The 20,635-nt window shown below is 35.8% G+C and overlaps 1 protein-coding gene across 4 annotated transcripts in view; it reads right to left on the reverse strand.

The window, feature by feature from the left end:
- The window catches only part of LOC113110191 (cAMP-specific 3',5'-cyclic phosphodiesterase 4D-like), a 185,677-nt gene that overhangs the window by 124,084 nt on the left and 40,958 nt on the right, over positions 1-20,635 (reverse strand). The window lies entirely within an intron of this gene.

Below are 20,635 nucleotides of genomic sequence, written 5' to 3' on the forward strand. Positions count from 1 at the left end.
ATTCAGTATAGTGTAAATCTTCATTATGCACAGAATACTCAAAATAAACACTACCTTTTCAATCTGAAAAATTTACCAGAATAAATGACTGCTGGAATATTTGACATTTCATTACTGACATTTTATTCAGTACCAAATGTTAAGCGATTTTTACACAAAATTAGATTCAAATACAAAAAAAATATAATATAATTTACAAATGTTGATTATATTGATTTCAGTCTATTCAATTTGAAATTCCTGCTGCAGTATTTAACATTTTATTATTGACTTGTCTGATCAGGCTATTAGAAGAAAAAATAATAATAAAACAAAAAAAACGAACAACTGAATACAAATTTTAAATAAAATATTACAAAATGTTATTTCAAATTTTCAATTAAAAAGAAAGAAATACTGCTGATATTTAATAACTTCTTATTAGATGAGATTACTGAATGTTAAGACATTTCTAGACAAGATTAGATTAAAAATGTAAATAAAACAGTTCAAATTATAGTTTAGAAACATAATTTAATCCTTGCTTTCAAACAATTCAGTTTTACAAAATAAGCAGAACAAATGACTGCTGCAATAAATGCAGTTAGAATACAGATAGATAGATAGATAGATAGATAGATAGATAGATAGATAGATAGATAGATAGATAGATAGATAGATAGATAGATAGAATTTTTGATGTTGATAATTTGATTGATAATATAATTTAATAGAAATTGTGGTGGCACTGATAACTCATAGCGCATGGAATTCATTCTCAAGGAAAAATACAAAATAAATAAATAAGACATCTGCCAAAAGCTTTAAATAAAATAACCTGTAAAACGGTAAATTCAATCACAGTATTCCGATCACAGGCATAGAATTACTGCGCACCAGCCATGACTCACATTGAGAACGTTGTAAGGATGTTATTTAAGCTCATTTAAAAGTCAGTCTGCTGAAACATGAATATGTATGAAAGTCATAACCATGTGTTACAGAGGGCGTTGCATTTTACCTGCACAAATATGTACAGTTTCACAGCTCTCAATGGCATAAGTGCTTTTCCAAAAAAATGATGAATATGAAATTGCTGCAAAGAGCATGATGATGAGGATAAAAAAAAAAACAGCTTTGTAAAATTAGATACATGATTCATCAAATGTTGTGACCTTAAAAGACATTTAATAGATGCCCATGAGAATTCCAAAGGTCACAGAGTCACCACAGAGAAATGCTATGACTACACAGTGCTTAATTCTATTCTGTAACTGACGTCAATGCTGTTGCACCTTAAAACAAAACAGACGGCAAATTACATCTCTGAACTGAGACTAACGGCGTACGAAATGAAGGAAATGTGCTAACATATGCATGATCCATGGGAGCTGGAAATGGTGCATCTGATGGGTTTGCATATTTAAAATGCCTCTCTCATACTTTAACAGTGTTGAGCTGGTGTGTTTAATTAACAGTCAGTGTCCCGTGACATTTGCAGTCCAGGCCAGTGATAGTCCATGAGGTCCAGGGTGAAAATGTCCAGAAAACATTTTGAGCCATGAAAGCTGCCAGAGAACGAGGGGACATAGCCTACATCCGACATGACAAGCTTATTGTCCATCACCCTGCCCGAAAGCATAAGGATAGGAAAGGAACGAACAGCCAGGAGTTGGAGCTAAGAGCTGAAGTGAGAGACTAGTTCTCTGGTTTCCTTAACTTGAGCTCATAAAGACAGAACTGGTTTTAAAGAAAAAATATAAATTATGGATAGTAGGCCTATTGGTGATAAGCATCTCCTTTCTGTTTCAAAGGGTCTTGTTATGGCTCATTTGAATGTCTGGCTGTAATATTTTTGGGGGTGGCATAGCATTATATATCAGATAACTTTCCGGCAACACTGTGCTCTGAGTTTATTTCAGATGGTTTAGAATCATTATGGGTTAAAGTGCATCTTTCTCACCTAAAGCCGTGGCTAATAGGTTGCTGTTATAGACCTCCTGGGACTGATGTGCAATACCTGAATGATTTATGTGTGTTAATTGACAGAGTTACAGATGTGAATAGTGATTTTTTTTTTACTTGGGGATATGAACATTGACTGGTTTACGAATCAATGTCCACTGAAACAAAAGTTAGTTTCATTGATCGCTGCTTGTAATCTGTCTCAGATGAGCTCTCAACCAACCAGAGTCTTTACTAACAGTGCTGGACATACTTCGGCCACTTGCATAGACCATATTTATACAAATATTCCTGAATGTTGCACTAAACCAGTTTCTCGATCTGTGGGTTTTAGTGACCATAATATAATAGCAATTACCAGAAAAACTAAAATTCCAAAATGTAAGGTTAATCTAGTACATAAAAGATTGTTTAAGAAATTTATTCCGGAGAGTTTTTTGGCAGATGTTGGTGGTATTGATTGGACTGATGTGTATGCTGCTGAGGAGCCTGAGGCTGCCTTAAATATTTTTATGGAAAGATTTATGAAGATTGTTGATAGGCATGCCCCTATGTGAAAGTGTATTGTAAAAGGGAGACCAGCCCCATGGCTGAATGAGAGTATAAAGAGCCTCATGAAGGAAAGAGACAAAGCCAAATCTATATTAGTGAAGACTGGATTGGTGGAGGAAAGATTCAAGTACTGTCAACTGAGAAATCACGTCACTAAACTGAATAGATTGATGAAAAAAGATTATTACATGCAGAGAATAAATGCTGTAAAACAAGATGGTAAAGAGCTCTGGAAAACCCTTAATGAAATTATGGGGAGGAGGACATCTGGAGGGGCTTCCTTTGTGGAGTCAGAAGGCAAGTTTTTGACCAAACCGTCTGATATAGTGAATTATTTTAATGATTTCTACATAAATAGGGTCCATGCACTAAAGCAGAATATGGACAATAATGATTCGAATTACCTAAAATTTATTTAAAAAAAGGTGTGATGTTAGATAAGAGTTGTACTTTCCAGTTTAATAATGTTGATGAGCCGGAAGTAAAAATAATTGTTGAAGTCTCTGCCCGAACACAGCTCAGTAGGTACTGATATGCTGGACAGTAAAGTACTTAGCCTGGCGGTTGACTATGTTTGCGGTCCATTATGTCAAATATTAAATGCATGCTTAATGAAGGGTGTTTTTCCCACTATTTGGAAAGAAGGTAAAATTATTCCCTTACCTAAAGATGGCAGACTAGCACTTACTGGGAAGAACAGCAGACCTATTACTATTCTCCCAGTTCTTAGTAAGCGGATGGAGAGAATAGTACAGTCGCAAGTAAAGGAATATTTTGAATCTAATGGTTTGAGCACAGATTTCCAACATGCTTATAGACAAAACCACTCAACTTGTTCTGCCCTTACAGTAGTGACAGATGACTGGCTCAAGGAAAGGGTTAATTTAAAGATGACTGGTGCTGTATTGCTTGATTTTAGTGCGGCATTTGATGTCATAGATCACAATCTACTCATTGGTAAACGAGAATGCTATGGATTTATTCCAATTGCTATAGCAGCCATTTCACCCTGGAGCCCAAGACCGGTTGCCCACTAAAGCTAAGCATGGCTGAGCCTGGTCAGTACCTGGATGGGAGACCTCCTGAGAAAACTAGGTTGCTGCTGGAAGAGGTGCTAGTGAGGCCAGCAGGGGGTGCTCACCCTGTGGTCTGTGTGGGTCCTAGCGCCCCAGTGTAGTGATGGGGACACTATACTGTCAACAAGCACCGTCCTTCGGATGAGACGTTAAACCGAGGTCCTGACTCTCTGTGGTCATTAAAAATCCCAGGATGTCTTTTGAAAAGAGTAGAGGTGTGACCTCGGCATCCTGGCTCAATTCGCCCATTGGCCTCTGACCATCATGGCCTCCTAACAATCCCCATATCCGCTGATTGGCTTCATCACTCTGTCTCCTCTCCATCAGTAAGCTGGTTGTGTGGTGGGCGTTCTGGCGCACTATGGCTGCCGTCGCATCATCTAGGTGGATGCTGCACACTGGTGGTGGATGAGGAGATACCCCTTGACTATGTAAGCGCTTTGAGTGTCTAGAAAAGCGCTATATAAATGTAAAGAATTATTATAGATTTTATGAAGAGTTATCTCACATGTAGGATGCAGCAGGTTTATTACACTGGCAGCTGGTCTCACTCTAAGGTCTTGGACTATGGGGTTCTGCAAGGGCGCTGCCTGGGACCACTTTTATACGCCATCTTCACAAATGATTTACCATCTGTTTTGTGTAAAGCAACTGTACAAATGTATGCTGATGATTCCACATTGTATTATGCTGCAAAAACTGTCAGTGAACTGGATTATGTTTTATCAGCTGAGTTAAAAGTGGTTTCTGATTGGATAATACATAATAAGTTGGTGCTGAATATCTCAAAAAACCAAATCAATTATTTTTGGATCGAGTCATAAATCGTCATTAATTCCAAAGATGAGTTTGAACTTGTCTGGGGAACCTATAGAACAGGTAGATAAAGTAAAATTACTGGGCACAATAGTGGATAGTAAGCTGTCATAGGTAGAACATATTGATACCACAGTGAAGAAGATGGGTAGTGGTATCTCTATGGTGAGGAAATGTCTTTCTTATGTCCCCACACACATTGTGGAGCAGGTGGCTAAATCTTTAATTTTATGTCATTTGGATTATTGTCCTCCTGTATGGTCATCTATATCTAAAGGTAAACTAAAGAAATTACAAACGACCCAAAACAGAGCTGCTAGGTTATTAGAACAAATACTATTAGTATGCACTGTCAGCTCTCATGGTTAATGGTGGAGAAGAGGCTGGTTTTTAATACAATTAAGTTTTTTAGAAACATTGTCTATTCTTCTCAACCAGTTTTTTTATATAACCAAATTGTTAGGTGTGATCAGGTACATTCTCATGTGACTAGGTCTGTGGATGATGGCCTGATGATGTTACCACGCCCAAAACCAAATGCTTTAAAGAGAACTGTTATTTATCGTGCCATCAATCATTGGAATAATTTCCCATTGAATATAGGTAAAATGAATGGCAAAGACTCTTTTAGGTACCATCTGAGAATGCACTATTTAAAATTGTGAGTAAGGAAAGGACATATTTTTTTTATGAATGTAATACTGTAATCATTTATTCAGACTAATTTATGATGATGTGTATTGATGTATATAATGTTGTAGTGCTATATTGTTATAATATATTAACAATATGTGATTTATTTTTGTTGTGGACCCCAGGAAGACTAGCTCATTCACTTTGGTGACAGCTAATGGGGATCCATTTTACAATAAACAATAAACTTTAAACACACATCTCAAACCCTCTAACATTGGCCCAACTTAAGGATAATTCAAAGGGAAGTAAATGCATGCTAAATCATCATGAAAACACTGTGAGAGGATGCATATTTTTACCAAATATCACCCTCGAAACGAGTGCCTTTCTAATATGTTTCACCATCAAGTGCTTGAGTTTCTAGGAGTAGGTGTTTCATATTTATTCCAGAGGAACTCTGAAGCTCCCATCCATGGCCTGGATCCATACAACATTCAAACCACAGTGTGGGAAGAAAAAAAAAATTCTAAACTAGCAAACTTGCCTTCTAGCAAAAGTCACCACATGGAGACTTTTATTGTAATAACTTTATTATAAATGACTTTAATAAAAACAAATTATTAAAAACAACAACAACAACAAGTATTATTATTATTAATCTTGTTTCATTTTAATTTATTAAATTGAACTGAATGAGTGTTAGTATTAACTATTGTTACAATTAAACTGAATAAACAGAACATAAGAAACTGAACATTAAAAAAAATATTTTACATAATACATTTTATACATTATTTTTAGTTTAATTTAATAATCACCATCATTTAATTACATTTTTTTTTCATTTTGTTCAATTTAAACTGAATTATTATAAAAATTCTAATTAACATGAAATATTATTCTAATTATTATAATAATAATATATTCTTATACAATAATGCACAAAAAAAGACCAACAACGATTAAAGTTCTCACTCAATGTAGTCCAAAGACATCCTAGATTTACAATTATAAATAACACGCTGCTCTCCATTGAACCAAAAAGACGACTGATTACCCATAAATCTCCATGAGACCTGACAACACCTACAGCTGACAAGAGCAACGATCTGAAGCGCTGGCAGCCTAATGGCTAATCCAGTTTCCCACGCAGAGCGCTTCAGCCGTACAGCAGTCTTTCCGAAGGGCAAACTTAACGGACTCCTATTAGCCAATAGCATAATTGATGGCGCCTCCAACACGGAGCAGAAGTCACATGCAGAGAGCGGGGGTTAATTCCTCATTGAGATGCGAGGGCTTAACGGTGAACGATCGCTCTAATCCATGCGTTTGTTCTGGTTCTACATGCGCTCCTCTTCCCGAAAAATCAAACACTTCAGCTGGAATGAAAGATTAAAGTGGCCTGGTGTACGAGCTGACACAATGAAAATAAATATTCATGAGTTCCAGGTAAGAGAAAACTGAGAACTGTTGAACAAAACTAACAAGGCTTGATTTCTAGGGTGGGAATCGTTAGGACTTTAAGGTTTCTGGTTCCAGTACTAAAATTGTTTTTGTGCGATACTTCTGCAGTGATCCTTGTTTGGAACTATTTTCATTGGTGAAATAGAAAAAAAACTGTAAATATTGTGTTTAAAATGTAAATAACTTAATAACTACCTGACTACTTTACTTGTTTATTGAACTAAAATCAATGTGACATTTGCAATCATGAAAATATTCAACAAAATAGCCCCCTTGTCAAGGTGTTACTTAGCTATCATGTTATGAATAAATTAAACGTTTTGAATTTTTACCTCAGCATGTTTCTTCAGAGTTTCTTATATGTGTGCTGATATGCTCATTTGTTTAAGTCTCTCACAAAGAGACAGGCAGTGTGCAGTTGTGGACAGTAACGGAGTAGTTTTACTACATTTACTTGCTGGTTCTAAATTGAGGTAATTAAAAAAATTTTTTAATCCAAATATTTTTATTCAACCATCTAAAGAGATTACATCTGATGGAAAAATAAATTATGTGTTGTTCAGAACATGGTTACTACAGTAATTATCAAAGTGGGAAGTGGCCAGGGGTGATTTACACCACAGACCAGGTTTGAGAAGAAAAAAAAAAATCAATTAAATTCTAATTATATTTTCCTTATTATATTCATTATTTCCTAATTGGCTATTTTGGGAAAATTCCAGGTATTCTGAGCATTAGTACTATCTATCTATCTATCTATATATATGTGTGTGTGTGTGTGTGTGTGTGTGTGTGTGTGTGTGTGTGGATCTGTTCTTTTACACAAGTACTAGATTTGTGTACTTCATCCACCACAGTGTGAGCCTTAAAACTGTGACCTTGTATCCAGAAATACATTATCAGTCATTGTTTATACTAAATGTAATAAAATCTGAACACTCATTATCACGTTTCGATGCTTCACTAGTTCTTTTTTTGTCACTAAAATTTTAGTCAGACTATTTGTCCGGTAAAAAAAAAAAAAACTTTTTTAAAATAGCTGTAGCTTGACCTATATTATTATTATTATTATTATTATTAACAAAGAAAGTAGTCCAACCTGTATTCCACTACTACAACTTTGTCAGATGACTACCATGGGCGTAGGGATCTTCGGTCTGTTTGATGTTTGTAAACTGTCATTAGGTCCGTCAGACTGAAAAAGATATTTCAGTAGTAATGTGACCAAAAATTATGGCTGGATGATTAATCGAAAAGTAATCAAAACCGAAATTCAGAACCTCTAACCGACGTAATTTCCCATGTCAGTAATTTCGTTTTTTTAATCCTGTTCTTCCCCCTTAAAAGCATACTACTGTGTGTGTAGCAACATGACTCTGCCCCGTCCAGTCAGTGGCATAAAAGCAAAACAAGGAGGTGAACGCTGGTTGATGGCCTTGCGTCTTCACTAAACTTTGTCAGTTGTATTTGTTTTATGGTTTGCACATCCAAGCGATTAGATGATGGGATGTGTATTATTATATCGAGCTACCATGTTAGCGCTAGGGCTGTCAAAAAAAGAAAAAATAATTCCACATTCCAATGCATAAATGTTGCATTCGAATTGTAGGTGTCCGTTAAGGAGCCAACTTTAAGGCCCACCTCGGGTATACTTCACATTCCGCGTTCTGTTCTGTCTCACACAGCCTCATCCGCACAGCATTCAGAAGGCGGACGAGCTCGACAAACAGTACCACTTCTGTCATCATTCAGCTGTTGACAGCCGCGCATCGTCCGCGTACAGGCACTTTTTGAGACTGTGTGGACGGATAGTAGTAGCCCTTTATTGTCACTAGTCACAAGTACCAGCGAAATTAGCCATCAACCTGTCCATACATACATACATACATACAATATGACAGTGGGGTAGACAGGACAGGAAGACAGGGTATTTGAGGAAGAAATACAGCATAACATTAGGGAAGTGAGGAGAAAAAAACCAACACCCAGACTATGCTCCTTATGGTAGCACAGTATGAGAACAGGAAAAACACCTCAGCACAAAAAGCACATAATCAATACACCATAGACACACGACTTTGCAACTGGGTATGGAACTTGGGGTGGTTGAGGTAATCCAGCGCAGGCAAACAGCCATCCGGTCCAGCAGCTTGAAAGTGCCGGTCACAGACCCGCCTGCCAGACTGGCGGAACAAAGCGGCGAAGGCGGGGATGCATGGCTGTCTGCGAGACATCTTGACGAAAATTACATAATGCGGACGGTGAGCGGATGCGGATGGTCAGATTATACTTTGGCCTTTATCAGTGGCGCACGAGATGTGATGACAATATAAAAGTGTCATTGCATTAGAATGTTTTTGTTAACCTATACGGTTGAAGCAACTAGATGCAGCGCTGCTGCGATGTTCAATCAAAATATTGCGGAAAAAAGAGAATGTGAAGAAGATCATGTTTACGTCAAAACTGAAACCAAGCCATTCACACAGAATGCGTATTTCACGCATTTCCTAGAGAGGGACGTCTTCTATTACCCTTGCACTCGCGTCTCACACAATAGAGCCGCATGTTTAGAAAGCCATGTAAAATTAAGCTGTGTTCGTTTTTTTTCAAAAACATTTCTTGAGACTTTATGGTGGGTTTTCCCCATCCTACTGCATCCCATGTTTAAATGAAAAATGTACTCTGTGTTATTGGCTTTCACCCCTTTGAATTAAACTATGCATGCACACATTGTGCTGTTTTTTTTTTATAGTTCTTTAAACTACTTAATTATAATTGATTTATAAACATTTTACACAGTCATATTTTCTTATGCTTTGAATAAACGTGCATTAGTAATATTTTGCCCAATGCACTCTCTTGTGGCCTCAAAAGAGAAGCCTAACTAAAATTATGTATTTTAAATTTGAATATAATTCGAATTTGGATAATATTTAATTGCATTTATTAATTGAATTTAGTTTTTCAGCCATTTAGACAGCCCTAGTTCGCACAGCTGCATTGAGGCACGAAATCTCATATAAACAGTAGCTATGAAGACCGCGGGCACAGAGGAACGCAGAAATAGTTGTCAGCGCTGTCCTGTGATTTATCACTAAAGTAGCTTACAATCTCAACACTTATTATAGCATATTTTTCTACTTTTGGAGGAACTAGGCTATTTACAACACACAGCTTCACAATAATATAGAGATGGTATGTCTAATTCACACACGCAATCACTCGTACTGGTACTGTGCTAATTTATCTTTATCTCTTACACCGAGCAATAATCTGTAAGAAATGTTACGAACATAGATAAAATAACTGCTGATATGATGCTATGATGTCAGATCACTCTTTGAATATGAAAAATATCCCACCTTTAATATTCAATCATATTTACAGTACAAACCTTGTCAGTGAACTATGAGGTAGAGGTCTTCACAGTGCACCCGAGACCCGTCGACCCCGGACCCGACCCGGGACCCGTACGGGTTCGGGTCTATATTTTAAATCATCAGCCGGGTCCGGGTCGGGTCCGAATCTATTTCCTCGGGTCCCGCGTTTTACATTTTCTCCCATTTTTATAATATTATAAATGAACCGTTTAATCTTAAAGTTTTAGTGGTTCAGATTCAGACTCGATGCAGAGCAGAGAGCACAGAGATCAGATGATAGCAAATAAATAACGTCAGTGGCCATGATCGTTATTATAGTTCAAAAGGCAAACAGTGTAAGTTATTATGCGAATTAACTCGAGTCAGAATGTACATGTGCACAGTAGCATTTGTCATCCGTCACCGTGACATCAAGTGGACTTTTGAAGCTGAAATAATGAGTGGATTCAGCTTGGACTTGGAATAACGAGAGGAATAACATTAATAACTTTCTTGTCGGAGGATTGTAATGCATCACAGGCAGTCAGATACAAGGAAGAGAAACCACAGCTCTTTAAATTAGGTAAGACAAAAAGCTGTATTCTTCGCAACAGGTTTATTGACTTGTAATAGCAATTTAAGGTGGAATATGTGAACGTCGGGTCCAGTCGGGTCTGTGTCTTCCCGGCGGGTTCGGGTCCAGATTTCAAATAATATACGGGTCCGGGTCGGGTCCGGGTAGGCATTTCTCGGATCTACACGGGTCCAGGTCCAGCTTTTGAAATAATAGACGGGTCCGGGTCGGTTCGGTGTAGTACATTACGGGTCTCTGTCGGGTTCGGGCACGAATTTTTGGACCCGTGAAGACCTCTACTATGAGGGCAAAAAAACAAAACAGAAACAAAATAATCATTCATTAATCGTAATCGAGGTAAAATGTTCAATTAATCAAGGTTTTGCTTTTAGGCCATAATCGTCCAGCCCTACCAAAAATATTTAAGACCTAATGAATCTGAATTTAAGACATTTTAAGATTTTTAAGGCCTTTTATTAGGAAAACGTTAAGATATTAAGACTTTTTAAGGATCAGTGGATACCCTGATTACAACCAATGTAGTCTGAATGGTTCTTTTGAACCAGTTCTTCTTAGTGATTCAGATTTATGTATTATGAACAGCATAACAAAAACAATCTGTCAACCAGTGTAGTGAGAATTACAAACAAATGTTACTTACAAATGACTCTTTTGAACCGGTTCTTTTTATTAAAGCTAAAACATGCAACAAAAGTGTTGTCTGAATGACAAATAACAGGCTCTTAGGAACCACTTCTTCTTAGTGAATCAAAATATACTGTGCAATCACTGTAGTCCAATTTAACAATAACTGGTTGTGAGGACATAATTGTCTAACCAGCGTGATCCAAATCACACACAGCCGACTCTTATGAACCGTAAAAACCGTCAGTATAGTAAAAAAAATTAATAGCAAATAAATTATTCTTTTGAACCAGTTCTTTAAAGTAAATAATAAAAATAAAAAACACAGAGCAACCAGAGTAGTCTCATTCAGAACAAATGAACAAATTTGATCCATTACATGATTTCATGGTTCCCAGTCTCTCACTACATTCAATTCAGACAGCAAACTCACAACATGATTCAGTCGCAACTGAAGATAAAATGTTTTTAACAGAGTGATGCACACATCTGCAGAAAAATGAAAAAATGTTAATGGAAAAGAACTTCATGACAGTAATTCGGCCTCGGTTTGTCATTTTTGACTCATCTGAAAAAGCGAAGCCAAGAACGACACGTCCATAAACACAGGGAACCCAATTCCTTTGATGAGGTCTGCGGAAACCATGGCAACTATCTACTAATAAAAAGGCTATGACCTTTTGAATTGTGTATATTAAAGTAAGGCTGCAGCTGGTGACGGTCTATTCTGTAAACAAGCTTATATGGTACAGATGAGAAAGAAGACTGCATCTTCTGCATGCGGTCTGCAATTTTACTACACGCTTCTCCGAGCAGCCAATTAAGTGGTTCTCTATTAGCTAGGTTTATGAAAATTTCTTTTTCTGCAGTGTTTAAAGCTCAGCTAGGACAGCAAATTGCCATGGAGTATCCCCAGAGGGAGCAGGACTCGCTCCATAAGCAGTTCATATTTCTCTGCTCTAATCAATTCAACACTACAGAATCATCAATTAGCAGCTCCAGGTAGCCAACCATCTGCTATCACCTTTAGAAAGCAGAGAGGAGATTCCACTCAGGAGAAATGTGTTGCTGGGCAGGTGTACGTCTGTGTGGGATGAGTCCAGCACTCTTTGACTTTTACACCATTACATAAAGATGCGCTTTAATAACATTGCTTTTCATAACTACTACTTTGCAAGTAATTGGGCTGTTCGCTCTGGAAAGCACTCTTACATAGCTCAGGAGAATTATGAGGGTCTCGGGCATGCTTTGTTCGAGTATCAGCTTTTTTTTTTTTTTTTTGGAAATAGACACAAATGAGAAAATTATTGACCAAGAATTGGATGAGAAAGCTATAACATTAAAGTCAACATAAAAAGATGTCCACTACCCATTTTACTTTTTTTTTTTTTTTTTTTTCATAAGTTCACAGAAAAATTGGGCACAATAAAGGGTTCCCACATCCCAAATAAAACTTTATCGTGATTTTTAACAAATAAAAAATTGTTTTATTCCAATGACTTAACTATAAATAAACAAATAAATACACCAATAAATAAATTAATAAACCAACAAATAAATTAATATTGATGACATAAAAAATTCCCACAAATTTTCTATAACCATTTACAATTAAATTTTTATGACTTAAATATTAAATAAAATAAAATAATGAAAAAAAAAATCATGCCAATTACACTTTTCCACACTTGATTTCATGTTGACCTAAATGTAGGGATGTTAATTTTAACCGGTTAACCATTACAACACTGTTAAGAAATTTGACCGATTAATACAATCAGTTAAACAGTACAATCAGTTAAATAAAAAACTATATTATTTATTAATTTTCAGTAATTTATCAAAATATTTAAAAAGGTTTGTTGCATGGTTAAAATACGCTACGCTTCTAAACAAATAGTTTCTTTAAGAGATAATTAAGTTTTATAATTTAATTCAGAAATAGGCCTAATGCCAACTCTAAATGTTCACAAACATTATAATAAACACTGTAAACACAGCTGGGCTATTTTAGTTCCCCTCACTCCACAACAAATCCTTTCAAATAACAGTATTTAGAAGAGAACAAAAATTTAAAATATAAGAAGCTATAGCAATATAAAAGACAAGCCAAGATGAATTAAAGTTCAAACAAAACTGAAACCAAAGTTGGGTCTCTGATTTGACATAAAATCAAATGTTCATATTCGTATTCATATATATTCCCATATTCACTATATCTAAAAAAATCTAAATGAACATCCCTACTTAAATGTAGATAACACAAAGCACATTTGTTTTTGGAAAATATGAGAAATATTTGAGGTTATATTGTGATCTCTGACCCAAACGGACAAGAAACCAGTCTACAAACATTACAAATGTGTTGCAATGTTTTGTGAAACTCTAAAGACAACAACTATGAAGTCAGGTTTTTTATTTCATAATTCTCATTGTTTCAAAGCAGTTTTCGAGAAAATTGCCAGAACATAAATCAGATTACTAACCTCTTAATCTGCTCTTCATTTAAATCAAATCACTGTCTAGGAGAAAGAATTGAGATTTAGGAGATCTGATATTATGGGCTAAACATTCTACCAGCAGTTTCCATAATTCAGCAAACCTGCACCAACTCGGCTACAATCCTTCCTGTTTCTGAACTAATTGGAGTGAGTCTAATGTCATCTCCAGTGTCATTCTAATTTGATTAAACCCAGGGAAGTCAACATGTTTCTCTACTCCGAAGAAGAGCAAAAGCACTTACAGAGAGCAGCCAAGCCATTAAAAAGATAATGATGAGAGATTAAATTATAACTGCAGTTCCTGGAAGGACAACGAAATCCTGGATGTGACCCCAAAATGTGGCCTCTTTGCTTTTAAAAAAATTTAACAAAACAAGTCAACACACAAAACGGGTGTCTGCCATGAGTCTGTGTAACGGAAACAGAGCACAAACGGCAAGGAACTGTCTTGCATTAAGTGATTTCAGGTGACATACAGTGGGAGCTAAACACAGAAAATAATTAATTGGCACATTTTGATATCACGGTCAGCTGAAAAAACATTGTAATCCTAGAGGAAAGCCATATGTGTAAGCTTACCAAACATAAAACATGAAAAGACTGACAAATATGCACAAACATTTACAGCTGCAAGGCAACCGTCTGAACAAAGCCAGCTGTGGTTCATTCGCACTGAGTCACACACATTTCTCAGGTTTAATAACCATAAAAACTAAAGTAGTAATTTAAGATATTACAATTTGTCAGCAGAACAATAAAAGTAAAAATAAATGATTGTGAATATGAGTATTTGTAGTTCACTTAAAGGAATATTCTGATTTCACTGCAATTTAAACTTTAATCGAGAGCATTTGTTTCTTGCATCAAGCCAATTGACAAAAGAAAGACTATTTTAAAAGAAAATACACACTATTTCAAAGTACAACCAAACAAAAAAAATAATAATAATCTTAGTGACCTTTCTTGCACAACTTATATCTATTATCCCAACTCTGGTAATGATTATTTAAACCAGGCAAGAAAATGTAATTCCACATTATATGAACAAGGGCAGTGAGGATATGCACAGTTCAATTTTGAAAAGAAGCATTTGCATAATCCAATTATGATACTTTCATGTATTGCAATTTATTGGGGCTTGGTTTTGACACACATTTCATGATTCATTTCGATTCTCATTCACAAGCTTTTGATTCAATTACCAATTCGATTAGATTTGATTAAATTCAATATAGATTATTTTGGATATATATCAGGTACAGTTCATGCAAAATTTTCTCAAGAAAATAAACAACTAATGCTGTAAAATATACATGATATACAGGTGCATCTCAATAAATTAGAATGTTGTGGAAAAGTTAATTTCAGTAATTCAACTCAAATTGTGAGACTCGTGTATTAAATAAATTCAATGCACACAGACTGAAGTAGTCTTTTAATTGTGAAGTTTGTGAAGAAAATTACTGAAATAAATTAACTTTTCCACGACATTCTAATTTATTGAGATGCACCTGTATACATACAAAAAATGAGTTATTTGGTGCTAGATTACTATAATATTGAAGGTTAAAATTAATTAATGAAAATTGATATCAAAAATGAAAACTTTTACTAGTAGCAGTTCAATTGTTGACAAAGAATAGACATCTATACTTTTAACAATGTTATTACTGATATCAAAAATATAGGTTTTTACTACCCAGGTGTAGTGACCCAGGACCGCAAAACTTAAGACAAAAGTCTTAAGTGTACATTTTTCGAAATTGAGATTTATATATCATCTAAAAGCTGAATAAATAAGCTTTCCATTGATGTATAGTTTGTTAGGATAAGACAATATTTGGCCAATGACAACTATTTGAAAATCTGGAATCTGAGGGTTCAAAAAATTTAAATACTGAGAAAATCGCCTTTAAATGTTGTCCAAATGAATTCTTAATGCATATTACTAATCAAAAATAAAGTATGTATATATTTAAGTTAGTAAATTTACAAAATATCTTCATGTAACATGATCTTTACTTAATATCCTAATGACTTTTGACATAAAAGAAAAATATATCATTTTGACCCATACAATGTTTTTTTGGCTATTGCTAAAAATATACCCCAACTAGTAAGAAATTCATTCTTGATATCAATAATTACATTTGAATGGCAGCACATGGTGACATTTAACTAGAGAAAATACAAGTACATATATTAAGAATTAGGCATATATTTTACTAGTTGAAATTTAATTCCTGATATCAAGAATTAGCATTTTAACTAGTGAAAATTAAATTGTTGATATCAAGTATTAACATTGTTACTAGTTGAAATGCAATTGCTGATAACAAAAATGGCCATTATAACTAGATTAAATCTAATTTCTGATATCAACAATTATCATTTTAACTAGTAAAAATGTAATTGTTGATATCAAGAATTCATCTCCTGTGATGAAATAAAAGTCAATACAGCTTGCCATAGATCCACTGGATTGACTCATCAATGCTTGTCAGCTAAACAAACACACATGCATGTTCTGCTTCAATATGTCCTTGCTGAACACATCCCGCTCTATGTAACTAAACAGCCTGACGCTTCAATCTTTGATGAGCTGAGAGCCACCACCAATGGCAAAGCACTCAATCCAAGTTGACAACTTGGTAAAATACATTTCCCAAGAGCTCAGGGTTGAATCACAAGCTTTAACACTGGACCGGGCACATAGCAGCTCCAACATAACATTAGCAGTCCCTGCACTTATAGCTATACATTTTAGTTTTCCACAGTCTTTCTGAGAGTCAGCCAAGAGCATGACCTAAAGTACAAAAACAAAATGAGAATTAAGCTAACGTATAAACATAATGGAGTCACAGTCAGGGTTAGTGGAGTTAACTAAAACTAACACCTTTAAAAAAACATTTTGTTATTACTTCAGTGCCTAAAAACTCAAACATTTGACAATGCAAATGCATAGTGTTTCGTTACAAATTGACATCACCAACTACTGGCCAAGACATAATCATTTTCTTCACAGAACTGTGTGAACTGGAATCGTACTGTACATTGTCTTCTGTAAACAAAACGTCTAAAACAACAAAGGAAAACTTTTGCTTTTAGTATAATTGTTGTCATTTAAACATACCACTCATGTGCTTAAATAACAAAAACTTTAACTTTATGTACTAAACTGAAATAAAAATATATACCGAAAAAAGACATTGTTTAAAAAAAAATCAAAACTGGACAATAAATTGATATATAATTATTAATATTTAATAAATTTAAAGTTAAAATTAAAGTACATCCAAAATACACTAACTACATATTTTCTAATTTACAGAAAATACTAGAAAGACGTAAATACTAGAAAGCATAATTTTCTTTGCAAGTTTGTAAATTTCATTTGAATAAATGAAAGTTATTTGTTGTCGAGAGCTTTTACATTTGTTGATTGTCATCATTCTTAAAGGGGTCATATGATGCTAAATTTTCCTTTCTCTCTATTACAAGGTCTAGGTGAAAAAAGAAGATTTGTGAAGTTGCAAAGACTAAAGTCTTAAATTCAAAGAGATATTCTTTATAAAAGTTAAGACTCATCCACGCCCCCTTAAAAGGCTTGTTCTAACACACCCCCACATATCGACGTCAGTATGTGGGAATATTTGCATAACGCCGAATTTTCCTTCACATGCAGGTCCTTCTCAAAAAATGTGCATATTGTGATAAAGTTCATTATTTTCCATAATGCAATGATAAAAATTAAACTTTCATATATTTTAGATTCATTGCACACCAACTGAAATATTTCAGGTCTTTTATTGTTTTAATACTGATGATTTTGGCATACAGCTCATGAAAACCCAAAATTCCTATCTCAAAAAATTTGCATATCATGAAAAGGTTCTCTAAACAAGCAATTAACCTAATCATCTGAATCAACTAATTAACTCTAAACACCTGCAAAAGATTCCTGAGGCTTTTAAAAACTCCCAGCCTGTTTCATTACTCAAAACCGCAATCATGGGTAAGACTGCTGGCCAGAAGGCCATCACTGACACCCTCAAGCAAGAGGGTAGGACACAGAAAGAAATTTCTGAACGAATAGGCTGTTCCCAGAGTGCTGTATCAAGGCACCTCAGTGGGAAGTCTGTGGGAAGGAAAAAGTGTGGCAAAAAACGCTGCACAACGAGAATCTTCCTCACAACCCTGAGGAAGATTGTGGAGAAGGACCAATTCCAGACCTTGGGTGGCCTGCGGAAGCAGTGGACTGAGTCTGGAGTAGAAACATCCAGAGCCACCGTGCACAGGCGTGTGCAGGAAATGGGCTACAGGTGCCGCATTCCCCAGGTCAAGCCACTTTTGAACCAGAAACAGCGGCAGAAGCGCCTGACCTGGGCTACAGAGAAGCAGCATGCAAATTTTGCATGTCATTTGGAAATCAAGGTGCCAGAGTCTGGAGGAAGACTGGGGAGAAGGAAATGCCAAAATACCTGAAGTCCAGTGTCAAGTACCCACAGTCAGTGATGGTCTGGGGTGCCATGTCAGCTGCTGGTGTTGGTCCACTGTGTTTTATCAAGGGCAGGGTCAATGCAGCTAGTTATCAGGAGATTTTGGAGCACTTCCTGCTTCCATCTGCTGAAAAGCTTTATGGAGATTTCATTTTTCAGCACGACCTGGCACCTGCTCACAGTGCCAAAACCATTGGTAAATGGTTTACTGACCATGGTATTACTGTGCTCAATTGGCCTGCCAACTCTCCTGACCTGAACCCCATAGAGAATCTGTGGGATATTGTAAAGAGAAAGTTGAGAGACACAAGAACCAACACTCTGGATGAGCTTAAGACCACTATCGAAGCATCCTGGGCCTCCATAACACCTCAGCAGTGCAACAGGATGATTGAAGCAGTCATTTCTGCAAAAGGATTCCCGGCCAAGTATTTAGTGCATAACTGAACATAATTATTTGAAGGTTGACTTTTTTTGTATTAAAAACACTTTTCTTTTATTTATCGGATGAAATATGCTAATTTTTTGAGACAGGCATGGGTTTTCATGAGCTGTATGCCAAAATCATCTGTACTAAAACAATAAAAGACCTGAAATATTTCAGTTGTTGTGCAATGAATCTAAAATATATGAAAGTTAAATTTTTATCATTACATTATGGAAAATAATTAACTTTATCACAATATGCTAATTTTTTGAGAAGAACCTTTAGATAGCATAGCTCACTTAACAAATTACGTGTCCTATAAGACTACATATAGGGCCCTATGATTTCAGCGATGCAGAAAACGTGGACTGTCTGGCAGTCTGGCAGTGCATTCCAGGAGCAGTGCGTCTGCAGTAGTTCAGCAATCATTTCTGCATCGAGTCCATTTTTGCTGCTCTGATTTAATGTAACCGCGCATTGTTTGGAATAATTTTAAACATGTATTGACACAAAAATGTAGTGATTTTACCATAAATGCATATAATTAAAGTCTACTGTGTTTCACAGTCAACACATACAGTAGGCTATGGTTTTCTGGCTTAGGGCCATGTCCACACATACATGGGTATTTTTATAAACAAAGTTTTTCCTTCTTCCGTTTTAAAAAAACAGAGCTTATGCGCATCCCGTGCGCAGAATGATGAGTTTGAAACAACACAGAGTCACAGTGTGCAGACTGCGCAGCCCACGAGTTGGAACAGAACAGTTATTGCACACAAGCTTCTTCGGCTCGAGTTCATCTTTAATATTTCCTTTACAGTTCAGTCAGTGTATGTTTCAGTAAATGAATTACTCTGGGATATTGGTTTATTTAGACTCAGAGAGAGTGTTAGCCAAGTTAAAAAAGTAAATAACTTGAGTAACGTTAATTAGTGGATTAATGCTTAATGGAGACGTGAACTGGTTCAAACGATTCAGTCCAATTTGGTGAAGTGGTCAACCAGTTCACTAAGAAGAACAGGTTAAATCAAATGATTCGTTTGTGAACTGGACCGCACTAGTACAAAGGGAAGAAATATTGATACGTAATGTAAATGTGTGCGTTAGTTTATTGAGCCTTTTCTTTGAACAGTTTTAAACCTCAGTTACTGTGCGCTCTCTAAGAAAGTGTCATTGTTTTGACTGTAGTAACCGAACGAGACACACAGTTTGATTGCTGAATGAAGGATGACAGACAGCCGCAGCAGAAAGAAGAGTTTATGTGAACTTGAATTTAATGACATTTTAATCTGTACCTCACACTGAACTATGGAACAGCTTCAAAACACTTGAAATATGGCAACGAAAATGTTTTGGTGCTTTATAATGTTTTTGTGCCTTTCGTGAGGATCAACAATAACATAGAATAGTATATGCACAATATCGGATTTGGATCTGTCTCTTCTGACCTATAGCTGATCCGCAGAAAATGCCAGTATCGGAGCTGATACCGATCCCAAGTATTGGATCGATGCATCCCTATCTTAAATGCATTAACTAAATGAGGGATTTTGCATTTAGTGAACAAGCAAATTCAAATTTTAAAAAGTAGTGTTACTTAGCACAGTTATTAGGAAAATAACTGAGAAAACGTTGATTTTTAAATAATTGCAACTTATTTTTTATAAAAGTGTATTAATAAAAACTATAACAGTATCTCAATGTTACCAAAATAACACTGGTCACGGTCACCCATGGAAGAACGTCCCAGGGTTTTTAATTTGAATGAAATCAGCTCCTCTCTAAAGAGCACACATATTAGTCACTAATTAGACCCAGGTAGGGCTCAATGGGACTTTCCTAAACATCTGCAACTATCTAATTAATCCTGTTAATGTGAAACTGAGCAAACCCGGTTAGCGTATGAGTGAATATCTGGGAGGAACAGGAGTTATTTCTTTTGGGGGGAAATCTAAATGTTGAGCAAACGTCAAGTAAAGTTCTGCCATCATGTTTCAGGCTCTTTGTGAAGTTTGGTGAAAGACAGTGATGAGTAACATTTAGGGACATGAATTTCCTTAAAAGCTGGAGAGGGACCTGAGGAGGCTGATAAATTCGTCTTTCACTGATGTACTCCAATCCAGTGTTTTTCCAAAATAAATT

The sequence above is a fragment of the Carassius auratus genome, chromosome 10 (assembly GCF_003368295.1).
Source record: "Carassius auratus strain Wakin chromosome 10, ASM336829v1, whole genome shotgun sequence".
NCBI classification, from domain to species: Eukaryota; Metazoa; Chordata; class Actinopteri; order Cypriniformes; family Cyprinidae; genus Carassius; species Carassius auratus.